Source organism: Ixodes scapularis, unplaced genomic scaffold (assembly GCF_016920785.2).
Source record: "Ixodes scapularis isolate PalLabHiFi unplaced genomic scaffold, ASM1692078v2 PGA_scaffold4__175_contigs__length_147842914, whole genome shotgun sequence".
Taxonomy (NCBI): Eukaryota; Metazoa; Arthropoda; class Arachnida; order Ixodida; family Ixodidae; genus Ixodes; species Ixodes scapularis.
In genome coordinates, this window is record NW_024609879.1 from 121,111,218 (window position 1) to 121,125,911 (window position 14,694).

Consider the following 14,694-nt stretch of genomic DNA (forward strand, 5'->3'; position numbering starts at 1 on the left):
GCCTGAACCCGCCACTTGATCAGCGCGAAGAGGAACATCACAATTCGGACGAGAAGACAAGATAAATACAGGTCGAGTCATGGCGTCGTAAAGACATTTTTCTACATTAGTCGCAAAGAAAATAAACAAGCTGCACGCTGAAAGTTGTGCAACGATACTATACACGGTGCAGTCGGCGTATATCATCGAACTTTATTCGCCATTTGAAGAGGAAACAGGAGAATGAGTATGCGAAGGACGTGGAAAAGGGCAGGCGAACCAGCCAAAAATTGAATTGAATATGATAAGAAATATAGAGACTCGTAAAGCAAGCGTGAACTTATGCGTTTTAAAACAGGTTTCGTGACATGGTCTATACCAGGGGTGGCCAAGTTGCGGCTCGCGAGCCGCACGCGGCTCTTCGCGTGTTACAGCGCGGCTCGCGGCTACCTCCCCGGCCTACCCCTCCCCCCCTCCCCTTTCCTTCGACTCACACGCCTCCCTTCCCTCCCGGTCACACGAGCACGTCCCCAACAAGATAAATGGAACGCGGTTTAAATATAAAGACAGGTTGCGGTTTGCTAGTCTTATGGTACTACTTCCTTACGTACACTTGGACTGATTTTGACTCGGATAGTTTGCCCCCCCCCCTGCGGCTCTTGAAAGTTTCGTGGTTTTATTTGCGGCTCTTAGGCCGGGTCAGCCTGGCCACCCCTGGTCTATACGGTCCCTCGTGCTGCGCCACAGAGGTTGCATTTTGTCAGAGGATGTGTTCTTGCCGCTGTGCGTGGAGTCGCTTCCAGCAGTGTACTAGCCGTGTTGCTGTATTTGAAGAATACAGTAATATAGCCTATTCCTGCGCCACGGACGAACTGGATATTTTTATGGTCTTATCAAACAAACACGCTGGCCGCGTATGTCTTAAAAGTCAAATGCAAACAAAAAAGTTAGAAAAAAAGAAAAAAAATGAGTGGATTTAAGTTCTGCTGTTTGTTGTGAGCCACGTAGTCGCGAGACCAATGTCTTAAACAAGCATCGACATATCAAGGGGCTTTCTCAATGTTTGCAGTCTCTTGTGAATAAAGACTTTCTGCCACCAGCGGTCCGCTTAGTAAAAATCAGTGTCTTTTTAGGAATTTAGCTTTTTTTTTTTTTTTGCAATTGTCTCTGCATTTGATAATGTCAGCTTTATGCTGCTTATGCCGGCAACAAAATGTAGCTGTCAAGGGCCAATTTTTACGTTTAGGAATTAAAGGAATGGAATGGAACGATTCAGCCATTCCAGGGGTGGGAATGGGCTCAGTGTCTCCATTCCTAGGAATTGAAAGGAATTGAATTATCGAAAACTATAATTCCCCGGAATGAAGTGGAATGGAATGGGGGTTCATATTCCGCAAAACTGGTATGCAACCCTTCGCCAGTCCAAGCGTGTCTCGCGGCTCCCTGGTAAGCGTGACCACCCTTCCTTTTTTTTTTTTTTTTGACCCCAAGACCACAAAGTTTCTACCATTTTTATAGAAAGCTCGCTGCCTTGGCAGCTTTGTACTACACAAGGTACACTCTAAAAAAAGGGGGTATCACCTTACACCCTTTTGTCCCATATAATACACCCCAAAACTTCATTTCGACGTGCAACGCCCTATAGTCGAACAGACGGCCCCAAATTTTGCGAGGGGCTTGATAACGATGCGATATAACTTATTAAATTGCTAAAGTACGTATCAAAGAACAAAGAAAGAAAACACCGAGTTTTTACACTAGGGCCGAGAAAACCGGGATTATTTTTTTCGTGTTCAGTAAAACGTACATTAGCTATTTTAATAAGTTGTACCACACGGCTACCAAGCCCCTCGTTAAATTTTGGGCCGCCTGTTCGATTATAAGGCGCTGTACGTCTAATTGAAGTTTTGGGGTTTGCTATATGGGACAACGGGTGTAACAGTACACCCTTTTTTTCTGAGAGTGTACATACAGCTAGGCTGCTTTTTAATACACAGATGTGTCCAGTGACCCTGTTTTCTTTATTGTTCTAAGAAAGAATTTCGATTCGTATACAAATAATGAGCGTCAGAAACACTAGCTTGCTACGAACAATCCATTCATTTTTGCGTAGCGGTTAGAGAAACGTTCTGCTGCCTAGTGTTGCTTGTTGTTGTCGACAATTTGTCAATTAAACTTGTCCCCTTTGGAAAAGAGCTGTTCCCTCCATATCGTTCCAGTAAAAAGTTGCCCCCCCCCCCCCCCCCCCGCTTTTTTTTTTCTGCGACTCTTTGAACTTTTGTAGTTATGTTTGCGGCTTTAACGACATGTCACTCTGGCCACTCCTGGCCTAGAAATAGTTGATTGAGGCAATACCTTTTGGGTATCAAGGCCGAACTGCTAAATTTGCCGCGTCACCCACAAGAGGACGACCCGGGGCACATATCTGACACGAGTGCAGCGTCAGGAGTTGGCTGACGCACCACGTCCCAACCGGGAGCGCAAGTTTGTATTGAGGGGTATTTTTTGACATACTGGAAAATATAGAAATATTTCGTAATTTTATTACAGTTACGTGACACAAACAGCATTTTATTACAATTGCGAAAAAATTTTTCTTTGAATTTTATTGATATTTACAGGTGTTCGGTATCTGTTCACTGACCCGCAGGCAGCAAGTGATGTGGGTTCGTTCAAAGAAATTAGTTTGCATTCTTTGGCCTCTTTGTTATTGTAGTGACGTCTGGGGGAAAATTCACACATTCCTTGTTGATGCAGACCTAGCAAAAACGAGTTTATTAAAAAAACTTTTACGTGCAGTCCGGTGCCACTCGACGCCACAACAATTTTTAGCGGATGACTGCGAGCGACTGGGTGAAATCTTGACACGTTCAAAAATAGGTTTTTTTTTTTTTTTTAGATTCGTGAGCAGTAAACATGTGTGTGGATAATGTAGTACTAGCTACGGAGAACTCACACCGAAATATCAAACCCGCGGGTTCGCAAATGACACAACAACGTTAAATAACTCTTTTATCGTAAACTTTGTTTATTTGACATTAACGATCAGGTGTCTTTGAAATGTTGAGCTGATGTAAAGCAGGTACAATACCGTAAAGTGTTGTACCTGCTTAATTTTTTTTCTTCTAAAATGAGGGTATTTAATCGTTCTCGATACTGCTCAGAGAATTTATAATTGAAAGCATATGTCTTTTTTTCGCCAATTAAAAACTTTGTTAGTACGCTGTATTTAAACATTTATGTAATTAGTGTCTTTTGCTATCGCTGGCGCCAAGTGTGGCTGCTCTCTTGTTCCAGAATTTTTTTCTAACCACCCTATTTTTAGCGATTTTTTTAAAGTGTTCGGTGAAACACCCGGTATATTAAAAGGAAGTAATTGTGTTATGTATTAAAACGTTCATGCGGAAGCTGCTCACCGAACACAAAGGGAACCTGTCTTGATATTTATGATTTTGAAAGTGCATAGAACCCCTGAATGTGAACTTAGTATTTTACAATGTGCTTGACAGCGCAATCTTCCACATACTGAATATCTTCTACAGACTTCCATCTTTGCGTTTAAATAGTACCCGCGCTTCGTGATTGGCTAGGTTATATTACGTTAATTGCACAAACTCATATTTGAGCGGTATGGCTTCTGTCGTTGAAGGCTTCTGTTTTTAAAAATATTAATTGCTCGATTAGAGGGGTGATGCTCGCAAACAGAAGAGTGACTCAATGAGGCTGCTGCAGTTCGTTTTCAGCGTTTAAATACTCAAACCTTGACTGCCCATCTCATTACAGACGTTTTTATAACTTGTTTAGGATATGATAGCCATGAATTGTAAGGTGTGCATGGTTTTGTTGTATATATTGTAGCGTTCTAAAATACAGTTCGTGATAGCTTACGAAATAGTGCTTTACTCGATCCGCCATTTCTAGAATTCTCCCTCTTCTTCTTCTGCTATCCCTGCCCTGCCTGGGTTTCCTCTTCTTCTATGCCCATCATTTAGATACCAACCTTGTTTACTCATTCCTCCTGGGATGATATGGAAATACATTATCGATGGTGGCGCAATCAGTGATATTTGTTGAAGTGGTATGCCATATGTTTTTTGGGGGGATTCCTTGCGTGGTAGCTGTTTTCTTCACTTGGTAGGGCCCGTAAAAAAACTTTGTGTGTGTTCCATGGATGCCTTTCCTAACAATGACAAAATCGCCCACTTGGATTGTCAGGGGCTGAACGAAATCTTTTGTCGAAGTTTTTCTTCATTCTTTTCCTATAAAGCTCTTGCTGTTTACAGGTCGTCTTTTCTTCTGTCAGCACTAGATCATCTTTGATGCCAAGTTGTACGTCTGCGGGCAAGTAAGATGCAAGTCCGAAGGCTGCGTAGTTAGGACTACAGCCTAGGGCTGTACTATGTGAGCGGTTATGATGGGCCACTGCTGCCTCAAGGGCACACTTCCAACCGCCGACGAAGTTCGGGTACATAAACAAGTACTGCTTCAAGTCTCGAATCAGTCGTTCTGCGAGGCCATTCACTTCCGGTTGATATCGGGCAGCACGGCGCTGTTCGATTCCCCTTGATCTTGCCCATTGCTCCAGTTTTTTACTCCGGAACGCAGGACTATTGTTTAAAACATTCACTTTAGTGTTATTAAACATGTCCCTTTCTAGCAGTGAAATGACGCTGTTTGCGTCTTCTTTTCCTGCTTTTGAGGCAGCGATGCGCGTACACTCGTCTATGGCTATAAGAAAAGCTTGAGTTCTAGCCACTCCCTCACCCTTCTTTCTTAATTCGGCAAAGTCCAGATGGACTACTTCGAATGGGACATCCGAGGGAATTGGCAAAGTCATCTCATTGTATCGTCGCTCCTGCTTGGCTTTGTTCATCTGGCATTCGTGACACGAACGCACATACTGGTAGCTGGCTTGCTTCATTCCAGGCCGGCAGAATCGGTGAGCCACTTCACTATACGTCTTCCAAAATCCATCATCGCCTCCTGATTCTGGACTATCATGATATAGCCTGAGAATGGAACTTACAGCCGTGACTGGAACTTGAAACTTGCCATCGCTGAAAGTTAGACCTTCGGTTCCCTCCCACAGTTGAGTGTAGAAGACCTCCTCCGTATCATGCCTCATCTCGGAAATCGACAGACGAGACGATGCTTCTGCATATTTCAGGTGAACTCCTGGCCGATGATATACTTAAAACTCGAATTGTTGGATTTCGTTTATTCATTTAGCTGTTTTCCTTTTCGGTGATAATCGCTACATAGCCGTAGTGATCCATCTTTCTCCGGCACGATGGCTTTTGGTGATGCAAAAGAGGAGACCGAGGATCGAATGATTTTGGCATCCAGCATGTCTTCTAGTTCCCTCTTTAGCCAACGTTTCTTTTATAAAGACATGTTGTATGGCCTCCATCTGACGATGGTGGTACCGCCAACTCGAATGGTACTTCGAAACAAGTGGTTGCGGGTGAATATTTGTCCACAGGTATTATTTCTGGGTAGTTGATGAGTATATCATCAACCGATCCCCCATATTCTACCTTTTTGTTTGCACTGGCAAGGTTTGTGTCAGATACTTGGACCGTATCGTCCCAGTATATGTTGATGTGCATTTTATTCATATGTGGCCGAGACAGTAGCAAGTCATAATTTAGTCCATTAATTACTAGATCTTCGGTCTGGACTTGTTAGGATTCATATTGATTGGTCATGTGAATCCATTGGTGTGTATTTTCTTTCTTCCGTCGTAGCCTTGAACCTCGATTGCACGACCCTCAAGAGTTATTTCATAATCGACAACCCCTTGGTTAACTATAGTCACAGACGCTCCGCTGTCGACGAGAGATTTAAGGTTCGTCCATCCACATTTACATTCATATACAAGAGTGTTAATTGGGACAAACAAAGTCTACATCGTTGTCGAAGGGTGGGACTGTACACCCTCCTCAATCAGTTTTTTGTGGTTGTCTGGACTTCAGCCGTTTCACGGTCCTCAAATGTTGCTAGGTGAGTCGCTAATTGCTTCTGTGGCACAGCTTGTGGATTCCAGTGCGAAGGCTTTGTACAAGACTTCCATATCTGTGCGACTGAAGGGTTGCTTCAATGGCCTTCTGCGCTGCTCGGGGCCACGCATCTAAGCAGAGATGTTGAAAACGGTCCAGAAGGCCCTCCACAGTTTGCGTGCTTTCACTTGGACCTGTTTTTGCAGCTCTTTCGGAAGTCCGTGAATAGCCAGCAGGACTACGGATGAGTCTGGTAGGGAGTAGTCTGCCATTTGGAGCAATCGTCTGTTTTCATAGAAATATTCCATGACACTTCTGACTTTGTACTTGAAGAATACAACTTTATCCCACTTCTCCACGAGATTCTCTTGAAATGGGGAATGAAAACTCCTTTTCCACTGCTCCTAGGGGTCACTGAGATGGTCCGTTAAGTGGAGCTCATACCACTTTTTCGCCATTCCGGTGAGAAAAAGTCGCAGACTTTTTACTTTGTCATCGTCAGAACGCCAGCCGTTATTCTTACTAGCGTATTCATAAAATGACAACCAAGCTTCAGAGTTTGTTGTGTGACCATCAAAGGGGTCCGGCTTTACCATTCGAAAGCGCGGAGCTTCTTGGTTTCGTGAAGTCCGACGATGGCTTGAGGCAGTTGTTGGTTTTGCATCATTTGTTGTTGTTGTGCAAGGAGGATCTGGTGGACAAGGTAATTTGGGTCCTCGGAGTTTGTGACAAGAGCACGCTGAAGGCTTTCGAGAGCAACGAAGTTATTTTGGGGATAGGCCTGGTTACTGTCTTGGGGACAGGCCTGCAGGTCACTTTGAGTTCAGAATCGGAAATCGCTTTGGGAATTGGATTGGAACTCGCCTTGGGTTCCCGTTTGAAAGCCGCCTTGAGGACCGGAGTGAAAGCGGAAGTCGTCTTGAGGATTCACCGGGTCCTCCTCCATGGGCTTTATGGTAAGGTACGAAAATCAGCTACCTTTAGGTTGACCTTGACAGTCCTTTTCTGTAGGATGGCACCGACGTCCATTTCTGTCTTGTCAGAAGCGAGTTGAATCAACTCCCGAGTAGTGATCAGAGGTGGTAGTGGAAATGCCTCCTCGTCTTGCGGCTGGCAAAATGAGAAGACGAGCTCTTCTCCGGCGTCATCTTTTGTAGTGAGGGAAATCCACATGATAGGATCCTGTCGACAGCGCCAAAATGTAGCGTTCTAAAAATACAATTCGAGATAGCTTACGAAATAGCGCTTTACTCGATCTGCCATTTGTAGAATCCTCCCTCTTCTTCTTTTGCTATACCTGTTCTGCCTGGTTTCCTCTTCTTCTATGTCCATCATCTAGCTGTCACATATATATAACCTCAAAGGTGTTGTTAAGGAGACACACGACCCGACGGTGGTAGAACAAAATTAAATTAGATTCCTAAAACAGAAACAACAATGCATGTCATCAAAATGAAAAGAATAAATACGCAGCATAAGACCTCACAAAAAAAAAAGTTTTAAACTTGGCACAGAAAGTTACAAAATTAAAACCACTTTTTTATTATTACATGTGCACAACATAAAATATAAATGCTCAATCATTTCTTAAATTATGTCGGATTTATGTTAGATACACATATAGACTGGTAGGGCAATGGATTTGATTGTACAACGCGTATCATTGAGGGAGAAAAGTGGAATACAGTGTTATAAGATAAAAATTGCCGAAGCTTAGGTAATGTGGATGTTCGAGGGAAAATAAAATGAAGGGTATGGCGCACCTGGCGACTAATCAAACGACATTAAGATTTGACTTAAGTGTGGTTATATAACTTTCAGGAAATAAATCGTTTAATATAAAATGAGCGACACCTTTTAATTCAATTTCAATTTAGAAGTTAAATCATGTAAATGTGGAAACATATACAATAATATTTGTTTCTGGTTTAGGACGCCTTGTTCAATTCTTCAAAGTGTATATCTTTTTTTCTTAAAAGACGACGTCTCTATGGCACTTACTTTGTTTGGGTCGGTCTTATCGCAGGGCATGCCGTCGGGAGCGCTAAAAGTGAAGTACCCCTTTTCTGGCACATGGCAAACAACGTGCCATGTGACCATACCGGGAGCCGAATTTAATTCAGGATTTGTCTGGGGAAATGTAGATAATATTGAACATCAGAAGCCATAAAATGATGCTCTGCAATAGATAATCGGAGTATGTTTACCTCAACATAGTGTATTACTGGGTGGTTCGGATATTCCAATTCACACAATTTCTGAGGTGACACAAGCGCTTTCTTGAATCTCTCTAGCGTGACTCTCGCAGTGTGCCTATTGGGTCCATTTTGTAGGCACGTCTGAGCTGAATCGCTGTGGGTAAAAATTAAAAAAAAAAGAAACGTTTTCTACTTTAGATTAAACTACACTCAATTGTTTTACATGTTTATTTTCGAATGGGGAGACACTGAATATAGCGTAACGTCAAAATTATTTACAAAAAGTAATTAAATTACATTAACAATGACATTTGTGGAATCTTTGAAAACGTAATTAAATTACATTGTGAATTACCGCAGACAAAATTAATTACATTACATTAAAATTATAATACAATTAAATGCAAAGGTGCAAGCGAGCTGGACAAGAATGACGAAAATAATCCCTGGAGAAGGGGAACAAGAGGGACAAAGGACAAACGCAAATCTCCAAACTCAGCTAGGTGACTGGTGTGCGACCGAAAAAATCCGCCTGGTCTGGGTATCGAAAAACGTGTGCTCTGCGCGCCGGGCGCAGAGCACACGTTTTTTTTGGCCCATGATGGGCCGCAGAGCCCACACATTTTATCATGCAAAGTAATGTTCCTCTTCTCTCAATGCTCGCAAATGAACTGTCTTATTCAGAAAAAAAATATTTAAAAGCAGTTATATTTCTTTCGAAATTACTACCTGAAAGTAAATAATTACATTATTCAGTCACCAGCCTACAAGAGTATGTCATTACTGCACTCATTCCCACAAAAAGTAATTTAGTTTTTTTTTGTAATTTTATTAGGGTCATGTCATTACTGCCATCTCTGACGCTAACAACTGCAATTGAAGAAATTATGTGATCTCAATATAAAGAAATAAAAGTTCCTTCGAATGAGGCCTCCGTGATTCTAAAAGTTTTTGTTTTCCGGGTCACGCGAGCAGTAACCTTTTTCCTCTCTATAAAAGTTACGGTTTAAGCACAGTGTTTAGAAATCGGTGGGCACGATCATTTCTTGTATATTCGTCTATTTGTTTGAACTGATCATACTCATTACAAGCTGAAAATTTACGTAAACCTATTACGCTAAACTTTCGAGTCAAAGCTTTCTTGCCTAACGATCTGGAGAACGCTTATTTACACTGGTCATGAGCTTAATAAAAAAAAATAGAATGCAATGCGATGTCTTATTTACACCCTATAGTAACTCACCATGTTTACCGCCACAACGCAAGCACCAGTTCTACCTGCTTTTTCCCCAAAACTGAAAAGCTATCATAAATATATTAACTACAGCGACAAGTGCTTATTCTGATAACCATTCTAAACGTCAAAGTTTGGCGCTACTCAATGCTTTTTCTGAATAAGATACGGAAAACGTGCCAATGTATTTCGAACGCTATTTGTATCTCGCAGTGTACGTACGTTATCTTATCCTTCTCTATAAAGGTGGTTTTAAAGGTGCATGCATCTTGTACAAATGGGACACACTATAGGCTTCTTCCCATTTCGACGACCCTTAGGATCAGATTTTAATCGCAGACACAACAATTGGGGACATTTTGATTCGCAGTCTTTTGTACACCACTCCGTCCCGCAAATGGACCTTTTCCGAGAAGCGGTCTGCGCACGCGCGAGCGCCCGATGCCAAGCGGTGGAAGTCGGCACGAAAAATCGAGGAAATTCGGAAGGAGGCTGTGGGTCAGTGAGTAGAACACGTAATTGCAGCATAAATATAATTGTGTTACACAAAAAAAGAAAGTGGACAGAAATAAAAACATGACGTTTGGGTGGACGCCACATGCCCCTCTTTCAAGTCGCGTTGGGCACGCGCCGCAGGTCAGAGAGCGAAAAAACTGGTAGCGAGCTCCCATTATCGATTGGTAGCGCAGGTAGGTCCCTTCCTCGATTTTTGGTTCGTGCAGCCACCGCCTGGTGTCGTCGGTATGTGGAAAAGGTCCATTGGCGTTGTGAGTCGTGAATTCACAAAAAGATAAGTTTAGGGCGACCTGTTACGCCGTTGAACCAAGAGTTTCAGCCGCTGTTTGCGAACTACATTCTGCATGTTTCTTTGAGTTCACTTCCACTCAGAACACGAATGCAGTCCATCACATCCCTCAATAGGAGGAACCCAGCCAGTGACGAAGCTTGAAGAACCATTACGCCTGAGAATAAGATGTGCGAAGGGGCAATGAGAAAGTGAAGCGCCATGTTTATTGTTTCTGCGCACATCACTTTTTTTGCACGATCGAATTCTGCAGATCGTCATTCGCTGGAATCATTCTTTGTTCGCCTTAATGAGCTGTCTCCCTGTCCTGCAACAAAGTAAACTCACTTACATCTGTTTTTTTTTTTTTTTTAGAGTGTACGCGATTCTGAAAATGTTCAATCAGTCAAGTTAAAAGCTTAGAAGATAAGGCTGGGCGGTACTGAACCTCCAATACCAGAAGCATGAAGAGTCTTTCGTGTGCCTAATACGCGGAAAGTACAAATTAAAAACAGCAGCCGTAAAGTGGATTGGGAAATAATGCGGTAGAGGGGGAAGAATGAGCTAAAATTAAAAGCTCTATGAACGGGAAGGTTTACTGTACCCTTCTGCTTTCCAAAAAAATAGATAGAGTATGGGTTTCATACTCTTTTGAGTGTGGGAACTTTAGCAGAGAGTCCAGCACGATCTTCCTGTGCTGTATGTCGCCCTCTGGTCGCGTTCACTCTACGAACGTTTTGGGTCGATGGCAAGCGGGGAGGTCGTGTAAGGTGGCCCGCCTTGAGCGTACAGTGGCGTTCCCAGAGAAGATGTATTATAGTTGCTGGACTCCTGTTTCCGCATCGAGTGCAGTTTCCGGCGATAATCGGCCCGGAGTCATAGGGGTGTCAGACTCGCCTTGCTCCGTCCAGCCTATAGCCTGCAGGGCAGGCGTTACTGCCGTGTGGGTGCGGATCGGGCGCAGGATAACGCGGTCGCTCCGGCTGTATTCGCCTGGTAGTTCGCCGTCCGGATCTTGAGGGAACAGGTCTGTCAGTGTCTTGCGCCTCCTCGTCCTTCCCGGGGACAGGAAAACGTCGGGGTCCAAAGGGAGGACATGATTTTCGCTTTCTTGAGTTTGATCCTGTTGATCCTGGTCTGGTCTCGCAGGCGCAGCTTCAAGCGCCGTTCTGGCAGCAATGTCGGCCTCAACGGCCATTTTGCCAGTACCGCCTTTAGCTTTGATTTCTCCATACAACAACTTTGGTTTTGTACCAGCCTGATTATAAGATTGAAACACTACCATCATCCCATCAACGCGCTGTCGCTCAATTCACTTGTAAATTATCCGAGTCCAATATATGTGTCGAAAGAAAATCTTTTCATACGGTAGTTTATGCTTTCTTGGTGATGTTTTTATAACAGAACTACAAAAAAATACTTCTGTCTTCACGGTATATAAGACAAAACAATCCTCGATCTAAAAGAAAGCAGATTATTGCCAAGTATGTTAAAACGTCATAAAACCAGAGCTACGTTTCCATTGAAAATGAATGGACAAGAGGTCAATATTTATGCCGCATGCAGCGCTCGAGGCATTGGAACGGGAGCTCACAGCCACGGGACACTTGCGGGCCGCGACCCAGAGTTGCGGGCCACGTGTTTGAGACTCCTGTGCTAGAGGAACGTACCTCACAAATGCGTAGAGCTGCACGGCGCTGCAGTAGGAAAACTTGTATTTACTTTTGTAGTCGCCAATAGGGCTCATGATATATCTTTCTTCGGCGGGGCAGTTCGGGGCTCCGGGATCGGGTTTCGGTGGTGGCTGCCCATCGTGAGACATTCCCAGTCTGCAGCCACGTGTCGTGCGATGTTGAACAGAGAAATAGGCAAATTACGAAGATTGGTGAAATAATTTGCAAGTTAATTTCTGCGCGCACGTCAGGATATATGTAAACAAAAGCATATGTAGACGAAAAACTAGCACTTTTAAGGGTCTATATATGTTGATAATAAGTGTAAACTTATATTTACATATGTACTACCGTTGCACTACGCCAGATTGGCATACGTAATTTTTAAAACAAATTTAGTCACTGAGTAAGACTGCTATTATATGTGTCTATCACTTTTTCAGCAGGCGCAATTCATTTAAGCGGCAAGACGAAATATTTAATTTCCCGAATAATGATGTGGGTTTATCAATGATAAAATGGTCTTTATTTATCTGGAATTCAAGCCTACGAACAAATCGTAAACTATCTCGTGAATATATGAGTCTCCGTTAACCCAGCTTATTGCCTGGTGCAGCAGTGTTGCACCAGACAATTTCACATGCGTTAAAAGAAGTACCGTCAAGAGTTATATGAGTCCAATTAGCGCCAGACTGAGAAAACATTATTTATATTTCTAAAAGAATACCAGTTTTCGTGTAGCTTAATCGTTTTAGAGTCACTCACAGGTGTCCGCATTCGTGGGCAAATGTGGTAACTCCGTCAAACGTCTTCGCGACGTCTTCTACAAGAGCTCCTCTTGTCCACAAACCGCAAGCACCTCCGGGATTTGCCAGCCCTGAGAAAAATTCAAGCGGAGTTCACACGGGCATTCATAACATAAAGTGCGACGCACGTGAAGTTCCTTTCTTATGGTTACAAGAAAACTCGGGCGAAATTTCATTACGCGGCGATTCGATTGCCTCAAAATTGGCTGAATACATCGACAGATATGGCTGAGCTGCTGGTAATCCAAATAATAGGTCAGAATATAGGGGACTTGTGTTCAGCAGTTTCGGTATCAGTTCTTTTCACCCTGTGCTCTAAAGCTATTATCAATCATTCAAATATTTTCTACTGTGCCCTCTTCTCTCGAAAACCACCCCCTCTATACACACCGAGCTGCTGTCCTAGACTACATTTTCATTTTCCGGCGTACAGCGCACACCACCGCTGGTTTATCTCATACTCTCCTCCACAGTCACAAACCAGGAACATATAAGTGTGACTGAAATGAATGCGTGATATGTCTATGCTTCAAAATAAGTTTTGGAGTGGATGAATTTCAATTTGTTTTTACTTTGAATTATTTCTGGTGTTGGCGTTTGTCGGGATTACCTGGACTGAAGCGGCCGCATTGTATTTTCTTAATCCGCCATTATCGACGTACCAATATTGCCAACCGTGTATAGTGGTATCGGCTAACTGCAGAACACTACATTACCCTACTTGTGGAAAAAGATGAAATTGAAGGTGAAATGCATAAATAAAAAGTTGCAGATTAACAAAATAAAATTGCTGAGAGCTGAGATTAGTTCTCTTATTTTGCATTCTGGTTCCCACTATTTAACAAAAAATTTAAAAGGGATTAGTGGCACTCTCAGCAAGATGCCGAGGGGGGGGGGCTTGCGGTTTTTGACGAAGTGGCGTCGACGAAGAGGGCTCTGCCGCCTCACAGAAGCTGAGGGCCCTGCCACTGAGGTGCGACTGCCCATGCTCGATGGCGGTGGCAAGGTGTCATCTAGGTCGGTCTTTGTTCTGTGTGGCACTGGGTGATCCTGGAGACATCCTTGAATAAACTAGCATTCTGTGTAGTCAATCGGGTGGCTTGGGATGCTTTGATCTGAGATTCATGAATACTGGTAATGGTATAAGCGGTCGGATCGTAGTATGACGTAAACTTGTGTGTTGGACATGTTTACACATCACTCGCTGACCCATCCAGAAGCGGTGGGGTCAAGCACCTCAGGTGTGTCAGCCTGGTGCTTGTTGTAAGCCTTTCTCTCAAGCTCCGTTGACCTCAGTCCTTCTGAGTCTACTTTTCTTGGGGTTGTGGCTGCATAAAAAGGAAGGAAATTCCTCTTTTTGTTTTTTACAAACAGTAATTCGAAGGGCTTTTATGCTGTGCCATGTTTTGTAGATATCTCAGGTATCAAGAAGGTGTCAAGTTCAGCATTCCAGTCCTTGTTTCCAAGTTCACTGGTGTGCACCTGTTTTTCTAATGTTGACATGAATCGCTGCGCTACACCGTTGGTTTAAGACCCTATGGGTGTGTGACTTTGGTTTTGAAATCCCCACTCTTGACCAAACTCAGCGATCTTTGTGCCTTAAAACGGCGGCCCTCTGTCCTTTTTTACTTTTTCTAGGATGTCAAATTGGCCAAACCCTGCTCGGAGGTTAGGCTGTACATTGCATGCGCTTTTCGAACTGAGGACTTGAACCTCAAGGTATCCTAAAATTCATCTATCACCACAATTGCATAATTCCCATCGTGATATGTGCCACAAACGTCGAGTGATACTTTCCTCCAGCGGCTGCTGGAAGCTTCGGTGATCGAAAGCGTTTCTTGAATTGCTGGGGGTACTGCCGCTTGTCACAGCAGGCAGCTCTTCACCAGCATGTGCACCGGGTTGTTCGTGCCTGAAACCACACCTCCCTCGAAGTAGCTGTTCCGTCTTTACGATTGCCTGGTGACATCGGTGTGCGAGTTGCACTGTACGTTTCTGGAGACCAGTTGGAAGGACTAGGC

The 14,694-nt window shown here is 43.5% G+C and overlaps 1 pseudogene; it reads right to left on the reverse strand.

Moving 5' to 3' along the window:
- Positions 1-2,660: 2,660 nt before the first annotated feature.
- LOC8043377 overlaps positions 2,661-14,694 on the reverse strand; it is an 83,003-nt pseudogene continuing 70,969 nt past the window's right edge.